Source organism: Calliphora vicina, chromosome 1 (assembly GCF_958450345.1).
Source record: "Calliphora vicina chromosome 1, idCalVici1.1, whole genome shotgun sequence".
Taxonomy (NCBI): Eukaryota; Metazoa; Arthropoda; class Insecta; order Diptera; family Calliphoridae; genus Calliphora; species Calliphora vicina.
The window spans coordinates 61,277,063-61,291,962 of record NC_088780.1 but is presented as its reverse complement, the minus strand read 5'-3'; positions in this window follow the sequence as shown (position 1 = coordinate 61,291,962).

The following is a 14,900-nucleotide window of genomic DNA, read 5'->3' as shown; positions in this document are numbered from 1 at the left end:
TTGTCTTTCAGAAAAATATAAATACACTATTTATATTTTTCTTATTTTCTGTATAATTTAAAATGTAAGTACTTTTTTCGAAAAAAAATGGCGAAAAAACGACGTTTTTTATTTTTTTTTAAATTTGAATGCACATAACTTTTGACTCAGTAGAGGTTTTTAAACAATTCTTTCCTATTATTATCAGTTATATTTCAAGAAAATCGAGAAAGACTTGGATCCGTTATTAGCAAAAAACCAGACCAAGGTAGGTAAATAAGATAAAATTTTACTTTTCAAATGCGAATAACTCGTAAACTATAAGAGATAATATATGGCTAAAGCAATGTTTTTTGTAGATCTCATAGATTCCATATATATAAAAATCTTTCAAATCGGATCGCAAACAAAAATTTGGCATCATTTTTAATTGTTGATATATCCGAGGTGCCCCACTTTGGGTCATTGTCGCAAAACTTAATCTTATAAACACCTCCTCTATGGCCATGGGAAATTTTATTAAAATCGGGCTATTCGTTTAGAAGTTAAAGATTTATTTCCACTTTTTTTTCCAGATCCCCCACTGTGCGACGATGAGCCTGCATTCGGCAGAGCACAAGACTGAGTTAGTGCTTATAAGCTCTAAGAGAAAAATAGAAACCTTCGGTTCAATCGAAATTACTTCATCAGAAGCTATAAAGTACTTGGGCATAATGGTTCATAGAAGGCTCACCTGCACCAAGCACAAGGAATACGCATGCAAAAAAAGTAGTTGGGCAGCAACTGCACTATCACGAATGATGCCTAATATAGATGGCCCGCGCCAAAGTCGCCTTTTACTCTACGGGACACCAAATTGGGAAAATGCAATAAGAAATTCCGCCAAAAAATGTATGATATCAATACATAGAAGGTTTTGCTTAAGAGTATGTAGTGGCTTTACAACCATCTCCATGGAAGCAGTGAGTGTTGTTTCGGGAACTATCCCCATAGACTTGACTGCTAGTGAATTAATGTATACACATAATGAGATGAAAAGAAACCCAGAGGCATCAAGAAGAGGCTTACGCCAGGTTGAGAGAGAGAAGGCTGTTGCGGAGTGGCACAGAAGATGCTAAAATTTGGCTAAAGGCCGTTGTACATTTAAATTGATTCCCCGCATTGATATATAGTTGAAGCGCAAGCACGAAAAGGTGAACTATAATTTGACCTAATTCTTTACAGGACATGATTGCTATAGATGTTATTTGTACCGTTTTGGAACATGTCAATTCTCCCGTATGTCCGCAATGTCCCGAAGAAGATGAAACCACAGAACATGTCCGAGATTTCTTGGACATAGAAGTATACTCCAATCCTTTATTGGGGAAACCCTAAACCCAGATAACATAATCGAAGCTATGCTAATATCAGATGAGAGCTGGGCCGCCCGTTAGAGGACCGATGACACGAGTAGTAGCGAAAGCTGACACTCCCCGCGATGTGACCCAATTCGGGACTTATGTAAGGTTTCCACCACCAAAAAAAAAATACATTCAGTGTTTTTATACACGTTTATAATTCATAGAAATACATATGTACATTTAATTTATTCACTTTATAATGAACACGAATGCAGTTGATGTTAACTATAACAATGCCTCTGATAAACTAACCAAGGACTGCAAAATTTGAAAACTAAAATAATAATATAATATTATTTTTTGAATATGAAAAATAATGCCGCTGTGTAGCCTAGTGATTTAGGGTTCTTACATGGGTTCCAAGCCCAGCAAAGTTAACAAAAAAGCAATCAATGGACAAACAGCGAAAACTGCAATTTTGAAATTTTATGTAAAATATTTCTATAATCTACAATTTTTAATTGATTTATAACTAACTTTTCTTAACGTAGGATCGAACTCAGAACATTCGGATCACCAGTGGCAACACATTAACTACATCAACATTTTGAAATATGGGAAGATCCATGTAAAAACGGACAGCATTAATGAAATTTACCACATACATAATATATCCAATATGTTTCTCATTCCGTGACTTTTTCAATGGAAACTCATTCCGATGTTAAAATATCGCGATTTTAAAATTTAAAAATTTATTAAAATTGTATAAAATTATATACACATAATTGCCCATAACTTTGAAACTACCAACATAATTTTTGATTCCGCTTTAAAGCCAAAGATATTGTCCTTAAAATGGTGTGAATAAAATTGTTTATTTCCAAATTATTAAAGGTCAATATTCGGAGTATATATTTCAATGTAAAAAATATCAAAGATCGTGGTGTTAAAAATTAATAAAGAACACGGAATGAGGACACCTAAACTCTGTACTATATTCGTGCAAAAAAATTTCGATGGAGACTCGATTAGTTCAGGAGTTATAATGAAAAACGTTATTAAAAATACGTTTTTCATATAAATTCATATAATAAGTTGAGCACTTGTGTTTTCTATTTGCTTAAATTTTTATATGACTTTATATGAAAAATATTTTTGCACGAATATAGTAGAGAGTTTAGGTGTCCTCATACCATGTTTTTTTTGAATATTTAACACCGCGATCTTTGACATTTTTTACATTGAAATATATACTCCGAAAATTGACCTTTAACCTTTTGGAAGTAAACAACTTTATTCACACCATTTTAAGGACAATATCTCTGCCTTTAAAATGAAATTAAAAATTATGTTTTACTTTGAGTAGTTTCAATGTTATGGGCAATTATGTGTACATACATAATTTTAGACAATTTTAAAAAAATTTCCAATTTTCAAATCGCGATATTATTGATATGAAAAGTGTTTCCGATGAAAAAGTCATTGATTTGAGGAATCCTTTGGAACCGTAATATGTGTATTAAATTTCATTAAAATCGAAGATGTCAAATCCGAAAATAGCAGTTTTCTGTCCGTTTTGATATGGATTCTCCCATATGTTAAATTATTTTTTATTAATCTTTTTCTTTATTGAATCTTTTACATTAAGTATTAAAATCTTAAACTAAAACTAAATAAAATTTGTTATTGTCGCTGCAATGTCCGACATGAGAGCTCGTTAAAATGATTATCTGGCCAGATCCAGTGTTTCTAATCGCCTCAGTCATCTATGACCCTCAAATTACACCAACTCCCTGGCAAGGGTATTTGGTTGATCCAATAGTTTTGTAAGGTAGTTTAAACTGGATAGTTTGATTTCCTCGCGTATTATGGGGACATTGAGATCCCTAAGGATATTACTATTGCGAATGTACCATGGGGAACCTGTTATTGTCAATAACAGTGCTGTATTGTATATCCTATGTATTGCCTATAAAAAAACAAGTATTTCAGAAAAACACGTCAGCAAACCGAGAATGGTTGTCCAATGTAAAACTTCGAATTAAAGAAATATTTGTATATGAGGAGCCGCTGAACAAAAGGTACTTTTTTGCTCATTCAAAATTTTTGGGAAAATGAGTTTTATTTATTTCGCCCCCTTAAAAAACTGCATGAACCTGGAAATGGTAACAAGTTTCTTACTTACACAGAAAAAACTATTTCTTAAACCGTTTCAATTCAAATATTTGTCACATATTGAACTGGTTTCAATTATTTCATAATTAAATCAAGTATTCATTTGCTCAAAAACAATATTTCTTGATATTTTCTATTGAATTTTGAATTTGATTATTTTGACAATTGAATATACAATTTTTGTTATTGGTTGAATTTCAAATACAAAAATTATTGAATAGATAATTTTCGTAATTGAAAACACATTTTTGTTATTTTTTGTGTTTCAATTACAAAAATTATCTATTCAATAATTTTTGTATTTGAAATTCAACCAATAACGAAAACCAGTTCAATATGGGATAAATGTTTGAATTGAAATATAATTTTTTCTGTGTATCAATAGATACATCTAACTGCCATAAGTCACCACATTAAATGCTAAAGATGTTTGATATAAACCATTTTAATATCGGAAAAAATAAAGTAAAAAATACACGTTTTGTTTATAAAGAAAATTAAAAAGTATGATTTTTATGCATTTTTTTAAAAGATAATTGGAGGATTCAAACGGTCTCCTATTAGGTCGTATTTTCATAAAATATTTTTTTAGTTTAAATAAATTTTTGTTGGGTTTCAAACAAAAAAGTTATAAACTAATAAGACTTTTAGAACTATGTTTATTGGTTTGTCATAAAATAACACTTTTTTGTTTGCAGTACAACAAGAATTTGTTTAAACTAAAAAAATATTCTACGACATTATGACAATACGACCTAATAGCAGACCGTTTGAATCTTCCAAAAATTTTAAATTAATGTTTTCAATCCTGATCTAATATATAAATATATTACACATTGAAATTAAATATTTTTTTTTTCGTTTTATACTAGTGTTGTACGTTTTGTTAAGCACAAATTTTTTTAGGACCCATTTACTTAGTAAACAATTTAAAAAATTTTTGCTATCTTGATTGTTTCAAGAAGATTTCAACCCAAATATTATAAAAATACATAAAAAATTCCATTTTTGAAAAAATGCGAAAAAGTACCTTTTGTTCTTCATATCCAATTAAATATAAAATTCGGAAGAGTATGCCAATATACACGTAAAAATTTAATTGTCTGACATTTTCCATTTTTATGGGAAAATTTTTATAAATTTGTTGGGATAATCTCGCTTATACATAACTCCGGATTTTATAAGCAGATTTAGCTGAATTCCAATTTTTGAAGTTATAAGCAACCGATATGAGAAAATAGATATGATTATGTAGGCTTGGGAAAATCCATTTCAAATAACAGAAGGGCAGAAGGACAGACATTTGTTAATATTATAAATACCCTTTTTACCCATATTTTTTAGGTGAAGGGTATAAAAAAGTAACAATCAAAGTTTAATTCAATTTGAGCTTAATTCACTAAAATCTTAAAGCGGAATAAAAAATGTAAGCCATTCATTCCATAAATTCATTTCCAAAATCGAATTCTTTAGCTTCATTCAAAGGCTTTTATTCAAATACATAGTACCCATTCATCGCTAAATTAATTCATAACAGAATTCATTCAACATTTGATTGATTTAATTTAGTAATACAAATTTAAATGAAGAAACATTTAATAATTCAATACATGTTTAAAGCTATTTTCATTCAAGAAAATTTTAATGATTCAATAATGATTAATGAAAGAATGAATTCTCAAAGGAATGAATTCAACACATTCGAAGTACACTGAGGGAAAAACGACGTTGCAAAATCGACAACTATTGGAGTCATTTTGGTGTCACTTTTTTTCGACACCGTATGGTACGAATGGACAACGCAATGTTGTTAAATTATTCGCGACGCATTTTTATAAGTGTGTTTTAATTTTATTTACATTTAAAAATTTAAAATATTTTAATAAATAATAAAGGGTAATAGTGATGCAAATAAGTTTAAAAACCAAAATATAAAAGAAAGGGTAATTGTGTTTGATTGCGAATTTGCGTTGATGAAGATGAAGATCCAGGCAGTGCAGTCAGTGAAGATCCACGCAGAGAAGACCACCGAATCCAGTGACGACATACAACTCCAAATGGAAACTTATAGTGTTTATTCTTATTTTGTAATTAAGTATTTATAAGTATTGTATTAAAAAAACGTAAAAAATAAAGAAATTGTTATTTATATTAATTACCAAAAAAATAGAAAGGAACAATTGTCAGGTGCCAAATCGTACACGAACGGTATCAAGTCGACAACTTATGGTGCCAAATTGATAACGGTCTGGTGTCAAATCGTACACGAATGGTGACAAATTGTCAACGGTCTGTTTTAAATCGTACACGAACGTTGTCAAATCGACAACGGATGGTGACAATTCGAAAACGGAATGGTGTAATTTTTTCGTTGTCATGTTGATACCGTTCGTGTACAATTTGTACACATACAGGGTTGATACACTATTGACACCGAATGGTGTCAAATTGTACACGGATGTGTTCATTTTTTCGCTGGGTGTAGGGTTCTATAAGTCAATTGTTCGAACAGTCGACTTTTTCCTGAAAAAAGACGACCAATCGATTATGTTATCTCAAAAGTCGATAAAAGTTGAATAGTCGACAAAAGTCGAAAATAGTCGCTGAAAGTCGAATAGAAGATACACCCAGCGAAAAAATTAACACATCCGTGTACAATTTGACACCATTCGGTGTCAATAGTGTATCAACCCCGTATGTGTACAAATTGTACACGAACGGTGTCAATTTGACAACGAAAAAATATGTCGTCACTGGATTCGGTGGTCTTCTCTGCCTGGATCTTCACTGACTTCACTGCCTGGACCTTCATCTGCATCAACACAAATTCGCAATCAAACAAAATTACACTTTCTTTTACCCTTTACTATTTATTAATATATTTTAAATTTTTTTAATGTAAATAAAATTAAAACACACTTATAAAAAGCAACTCACGTTGAAATGCGTCGCGAATAATTTAACAACATTGCGTTGTCGATTGGTACCCGTTTGTTTACAAATTGTAAACATTACAAAAGGCGCATCAATAAATGTAGAAACCATGTATTTTTACAAGAAATGGTAAAAAGTTGAAAAAAGTCAAAAATAGTCGGAAAGTCGAAAAAAGTCGAAAATTCGATTAACTAAAAAGTCGAAAGGTCAAAAAGTCGACTTTTTGTTTGAGCTATAGAACCCCAATTCGAAGTACAAAGGAAATTCTGATTTCGAAAATGGAATAAATAATTAATTCATTCGAACCTTTGACAGAGAGTCTCTACTTCAAAAATATTTATGATAACAATTAATGACGTTTGATGTCAGGACAAAGTTGTGTGAGCTGAAGAACTAACAATTTTATCATAACGATGAAATAACATTAACTTTTCTTGACAACCATTTTGAGTTTATCTTGACAAATGCAAATGTTTAAAAAACAGTAGCGGTATTCACTGTTAAGTGCGAATGGTCTAGCATCATTGCAAATTCAAAATTTTACCGTAATCCAATAACAAAATACACACAAAAACCATTACAATTTTGCATTTGCAATGATGCAATACCATTCCCACTTAACAGTGAATACCATTAGTATTTAAATAAGGATTTTTTTAAAGATATCGAAAAAAGTACCATTATTTACCCAATTTTACACCTTTTAATCAATTACCGGCACGTGTTCTAGTTATCCGATTGCACTTAAATTTTGCTGTACTTAGTTTAATACTAATGAACAATATAAGACCCATCCAAAGCAAATCTATTTTTTAAGGGCACCTCTAATGTACATACAAAGGTCATGAATTTTAACATTGACTAAATGAATTGTCAATAAAATAATTTTTTTAAAAATGTAATATCTAACCTACCTATGTATATCCCAAGAATGATAGAAAAATAGATTACGCATTCAGTATTTAAAATTTTTTTCGTTCTGCGCATGTACGTCACATCAGCCTAGTACTTGAAAAAAACAAAAGTAAAGCATAAACAAACAGTTAAAATTTTGTAAAAATTAAAGGAAAATAAAGCATTTTGGTTTTAGTAGTGAAGAATATTTAACAGATTATGTTTTTAAACCAATTTTACAAATAAGTTCTTCCTGTTCACCGCTTTCTGGATCTTCATGTGGTACATCTATTTGGCTAAATATAATGTAAGAGACTTTTGTGTTCTTTCCAAATCCGGTGTGTCATAGACCTTAACGTTTGCTACTCCATTGTTGCGACCAAGTATGTATGACCTTAAACGGAATCGGAGCTCTTCTTGATCAGGGTGATCATGTAAACCTCCTTTGGATCGAATTATACTAAAAAAGCTTTCGAGTACATCTTGATTAAGGCGATAAGTCAGAACGTATTCACAAATATACCGTGTATTTTAATCCGGGTTCTACTTCCATAAAAACTTAACAATTGCTTTAGAATGTTTAGGTCCGTTGGAAACAAAAAAAATCATTTCGCACGCCATAGAGTTGTTGGTGATATTACAATTTTTTACAATGCATTTCATGTTTGCAATATATACACTTTTTAAATTGTTTACAACATTTTTTCACGTTTTTACATATTTTTAACAATTTTTATTTTCACAATAATAAAATATTGAAAATTTTATTGCTGATGTGACGTAGTACATTGAACATGTATTTTTAAAAAAAAAAATAAAAACATGAGCAATGCGTAATCTATTTTTCTATCATTCTTGTGTATATCCTATGTTTTATTTTGACACATGGTTATTTTATGGTTTTTTCTTTAAAAAAAAATTGAAGCAATAAAAGTGTCTATATACATTAGAGTGACAATCAGTTGTATGGAAAAAAATTTTTGTTAAAATTTTGAAGAGTGCCGGGTGGAATATTGTAACACTAGGCCTAAATGTTAAGTGCTGAAAATTTGAGCCAAATCGGCCAACGATTTCTGGACGCGCATCGAGGTCAAAGTTCAGACATATGCAAAATTTTACTGTTAATATGGAATAAATAGGTGAAACTCGTTAACTTTCTGCATTGTTTTCTAGAAATATGTAGATTTATTTATATTAATGAATATTACATTAAAAAAAAGTTTTGGAAATTAACCCTGTATCTCCTTTGGTTCAAAATGACCCAAAAACTGTATTATCGCCAAAATTAGAGAAAAATGCAAATTTTTCAGTTTTTGAAAAAAATTTGCTACTAAATAAATACTTTTGCAATTGAATGCAAAAGAATCGAAATATGTACGTAATTATCGTTGTAATGAGATATAAATGACAAAATTTGATTAAAAAATGTTAAAGTTATTACAAATTCGCCAGACCATTACCGTGTTTCAGACCACTTGAACAAAAAATTTAGAAAAAAAATTTAGATATTTCGAGAAAAATTAAAATAAAAGCTCATTTTTACTTAAAATATGTCCATATTTACTTGTATATGAGTTTTTGTCTTCGTAGGATACCGTTAACCTATCCGCAGGTATGGCCAAAAAAAATAATTTTTTTTAACGGCTGTTTCAAAACTCTATTTTCAAATTTTTAAAAATGTTGTTAAACAAATTTCAGATTTTTTCGATCATCATATTGGGGTTTATTGAGATCAAAATAGGGAATAAAAATATGAAAAAATTATGTCAATACCTCTTACAGTTTTTCCGTACCTGCGATTAAAATTTTGCGTTTTTCAAGAAAAACAAATTTTTTGTCCATATTTAGGCGAATGAGTCCAATTTCCTTACTGTTATAAATTTTAAGTAAAACCTATTCACAATATTATAGTCCTTGTAATTTTAAATATGTTCTGAAAGTTTTACTAAAATTGGAAAACGATAACCTTTGAATCGTGAAGGTCAAAGGTCAAATTTTTCAATATTTGGAATTTCTAATGAAAAGATAGCGAAATGTTACATATTTTTGGGCCGATTTTCATGAAACTTGAGGAAAATATAACATAAAGTCCAGAATTTAAAATAACAGCACAAAAATGGAAATTAACCCTTAGCAGCACTTGGGGTCCAAATTATTCTCAACTTTTAAAATCAAGAAAAACACAACCATTTTGACCCCAAGTCCTCTTAAAGGTTAAAATTCATTTTTGCACTGTTGTTGTAAATGCTAGACCCCAATATATATTTTCCTCAAGTTTCATGAAAATCGGCCCAAAAATATGTAACATTTCGCTATCTTTTCATTAGAAATTCCAAATATTGAAAAATTTGACCTTTGACCTTCACGATTCAAAGGTTATCGTTTTCCAATTTTAGTAAAACTTTCAGAACATATTTAAAATTACAAGGACTATAATATTGTGAATAGGTTTTACTTAAAATTTATAACAGTAAGGAAATTGGACTCATTCGCCTAAATATGGACAAAAAATTTGTTTTTCTTGAAAAACGCAAAATTTTAATCGCAGGTACGGAAAAACTGTAAGAGGTATTGACATAATTTTTTCATATTTTTATTCCCTATTTTGATCTCAATAAACCCCAATATGATGATCGAAAAAATCTGAAATTTGTTTAACAAAATTTTTAAAAATTTGAAAATAGAGTTTTGAAACAGCCGTTAAAAAAAATTATTTTTTTTGGCCATACCTGCGGATAGGTTAACGGTATCCTACGAAGACAAAAACTCATATACAAGTAAATATGGACATATTTTAAGTAAAAATGAGCTTTTATTTTAATTTTTCTCGAAATATCTAAATTTTTTTTCTAAATTTTTTGTTCAAGTGGTCTGAAACACGGTAATGGTCTGGCGAATTTGTAATAACTTTAACATTTTTTAATCAAATTTTGTCATTTATATCTCATTACAACGATAATTACGTACATATTTCGATTCTTGTCCATTCAATTGCAAAAGTATTTATTTAGTAGCTAATTTTTTTCAAAAACTGAAAAATTTGCATTTTTCTCTAATTTTGGCGATAATACAGTTTTTGGGTCATTTTGAACCAAAAGAGATACAGGGTTAATTTCCAAAACTTTTTTTTTAATGTAATATTCATTAATATAAATAAATCTACATATTTCTAGAAAACAATGCAGAAAGCTAACGAGTTTCACCTATTTATTCCATATTAACAGTAAAATTTTGCATATATCTGAACTTTGACCTCGATGCGCGTCCAGAAATCGTTGCCCGATTTGGCTCAAATTTTCAGCACTTAACATTTAGGCCTAGTGTCACAATATTCCACCCGGCACTCTTTGAAATCTAAAAAAAAAAAATCGGCTGTCACTCTAATATACATATATTAAATATTAATTGGAAATTTTTCGTTGAACCAAGTTGTTGAGGTGGAGTATGGGAATCTGGTTAAATTATTCTCAGTGCTAATAAACAAAATAATTAATATTATTTAGTTTTCTCAGTACAGGAAAAAAAAGAACCCCAATAGGAAATCCAATGAAAATAAACAAGAATGAAAAGACAAAGTGTTAGGATTTCATTGGAAAAAATGAATTCTTTATTGAAACGAAAAATTTTATTTTTTCTATTACCTCTTTGTTTGACTGCGAAAGGGACAAGAAGGAAAATTAGTTTTATATAAACCGGAAACTCCAGATTAGACATCTGGGCCAATATGATGTTTAATTGAAGGCAAAAAATGGAAAGAGATAGATAGTTATCGCAATAACTATTTATCTTGTAACTACTAGCATTTATATACATATGATAAATGCTATTAGGGAGAACCCAAACTAAGCCACTGGACTTGTGACAAAGTTTGTTGAGGATTTTGGCATTAACACAAGTAGTGTTGTTTATTATAATATTATAATATTATTATTATAATACAACCACTATAGACTATCCATTACATTGATTTCTTAGACATTATCATCATCATCTGTAATCATCATCATAACCAATTGCTGCAGAACATTGAAATATACGTATGTCCTTATATACATACTTAATTTTATACTTAAATTCGCAGCATTAATCATTTCAGAAACAAATAACAAAAATAAAATATTTTCCAAATTTAGATTTATCTCGAAATAAATTCATAAGTTTTATGTCAAACTAATTAAGTACTACTCTCTCGTGTTCTTAGAAATTATAATGTGAATTTTAATAATATGGTGAATATTTGTTATTTTATTTGGAAGTTTGTGGTTGTATACTAAACCTGCCCACAAAAACAATATTGTCATGGATGGGTCGAATTTAGTATCTGAAACTTATTGAGTAAAACCTGTGCCGGAAATCGATTAATTTCAACAAATATACATATGTATGTACATAACTATGTATATCATTCTACAAACACTAATGTAGATAAATATCTTATCAGGCTTCGATCATCGAAGAGTTGCAATCTTATGTCGTCCTGTGTGGTAATTGTTATCGATGTAAGTATCGCAAAACCTTTAGCCTGACAATTACGTTCAATGTCCACATGTCCACATGTCCAGACGCCCCGATGAGGGCGACAAGTAAATGTATCGCTATATCATCAACAAACATTTGACACTTTTTCATAGAAATTTCTAATGTGATATACAAAAGTATTTTTATTGTCAATCAAGTCTGAGGATAGACCGATTAGTTTTTCAAAATATTATTTAAATTACTTCTTTTAAGGAATCGCGAAAAGTATAATTCCAGCACTGGTTCTCGTTATCCGATTGTTCTTAAATTTACCATCAGTTAGTTACTAAAGAACAAAATAAGAAACATTCAAAGCAAATATATTTTTTAAGAGCATGGCTAATAAATATAAAAGGAAAAATACCTTATTATTTTCTTCATCTTTAACCTTTAGCATTTTTTAGGAGTAACTCGTCACCGTCATCATCACAATCAACATTTTAATCAGGAGTACAACTTTTGTCATACACACATACATACGTAAATGTTAACCCATACATTTGCTCACATTTATACTTATATACTATAAATGTATGTAGAATACAATTATATATGTATGTATTTATGTATACAGTGTAGGTTTTCTGTACGAGTATATATCGAAATAATTGACTTTAGGTTAAAGAGTTTACACAATTTCATGGTTCCTGGTTGCATTTAATGGCCCAACGCTGTGTTGGAATTACCACACAAAAACATTTCAAAAGCACGAAACTTAGTTTGGAAAAAAAAGTACCAGGTAAACATTTTTAACCTTAGAATGTTTTCCTAAATCTACTTTCTGTGGGCTTGTACCATAAATTGTACATTTGTGCCACATCTACCATTATCGTAAACAAAAAGAAGCTGTCACATTAAAAACTGTATGTACGTACACTCAACCTCAAAAGTGAGTAAACAGTACAAATTATTACATTTGTTTATGATAATGAAAATCCTGAAATCTATACATCGATAAAAATTTAAAAGTTTAGGTTTGTTGGAGATTGGGCTGAATAATAGATTCGGTTCTAAAAAAAATATTTAAGTCGGACAATAATGATTTTCATGATCAGAAAAAAATCAAAAAATTTCCTGGTGTTTACTCACTTTTGAGGCTGTTTGTATATATGATAGAAAAATATATGTGTATATACGTATGTATCTCTATTGTAAAAGCTGAGATGATTAATTAAAGCACTGCGTGAAAAAATTCAAAAATAACAAAAGGACAACCTGTTAGTTTTTGGCAATTTTCCATTTTTAGACATTTGAAATAAAATTAATGATGTCTGGTGTTTAGCATTGTGGTAGACAATCTTTGCAAATGTGTAATCTGATACCACTTCCTCCTAATGCCATTGAGAAAAACATAAAATTAAAAATGAAAAATAATAGATAAATTATTCTTAAAATTAAATACATAAACTATAGTATGTATTATGAATTTCTTTAACCCGCCAATTCCCAGTGTCACCTACAGGTGACAAAGATTAACGGTAGTTTTAAACATAGAAACAGATATCACTGATAAATATTGATATTATTTATATACAGACACGATCCTGTTTTATATCTGATTTTATTTTGGCAACACTAGAATTTTATTAACTAGTGGATTTTTAAAAATCTTTAAGCAGTGTTTTTGATTTTAACATACTGGTGTGTGTCTTATGATAAATAAGTTGTTATAAAAATGCCAAACGGTTAAGTATCACAATATTTGTTTTTAATAAATACTGCTAGATATTCAGGCTAACAATATCAGCAAGTATTTTTAGAAAATTATTTATTCTCTTCCCAGTGTCACCTATTGGTGACCCCGCTATAAAATCGCAACTAGCTATATTTTTTTTTATTTTAAACTTATTTATAGTGTAAACTAGACGTATTTTTACTATTTTTAATAAAAACAAATTGTTTCTCCCTTTGGCGAGGGTATGGGAATTGCCGGGTTAAAAATACTAAACACATCAGACGTGTCCTTTAAAAAATAGATTTGCATTGGATGGGTTTTATTTTGTTCATTAGTAGCTAAAAATATCTGACTCAAAATTTAAAGTCAGTTGACAGAAATCGGAAGAAAATTGTGAAATTGTATTAATAATGGTACTTTTTCCGATTTCCAATAAAATTTAGCTGTTTAAATAATATTTTTTGAATATTTGAAATATTATAATCCATATAAATATGTACTATAATTGCTTCAGATGATGTAGCAGGCTACCTTTCGCAGGCTATGCAAGGAAACCTGTTAATAAAGAATGTCACAAACTTATTTAAAACAAGTAAGAAAGTATGGCCGGAGATTTATGCACGTTAAAGTGATTTTCGGAAGCGGGTCTATATGGGAGCTATGACTAATTATGGATCGTCACAAAATTTGATGACATGAATTTCGTATATATAAAACTTATTTGGAGCGAAATTTGTGTATATAAACTAAAAATTTATGACCGATAAACCGGCTAGGTGAAATAATGGCCCGATTTTAGCCTGTTTCAATAGGCTTGGTCCTTGGGCCGAACAAATTATATGTACAAAATTTTATCGAAATATCTTCAAAATTGCAGACAGTGTGTGATTAAAGACTCACCCTCATATGCATAAACAATTTTTAAATTTATCAAAGGTTTATAAAACAAAATTTCCATACAAAATTTGATTTATAAACCTTTAATAAATTTAAAAATTGTTTATGCATATGGCTGTCAGACTTTATTTTGCAAAATCAAAAACGTTTTTTAATTTTTTTTTTAATTTGCAAAAAAAGTCAAATATTTTTTATTTTTAATTTTTTTTCGAAAGATTGAAGCAATAGCTATCTAAACTATTTATGAAAAGTTTTGCTATATATAAAATTGAATAACGTTGAAGTCAAGTATGTACTAAGAGGTGAAAAGGGCAAACACAAACACAAACACAAATTTTGGTATTTTTTTTCAATTAATTTCATCTATTCTATTTTAAGTAGTTTTATTTTAATATTTTCGATAAAAGTGTCTTGCATCCGCTGCACAGTGGAAATAAATTTGTCATTGCTAATCGTCTTGTCCGATCAGAATAAAATTTGAC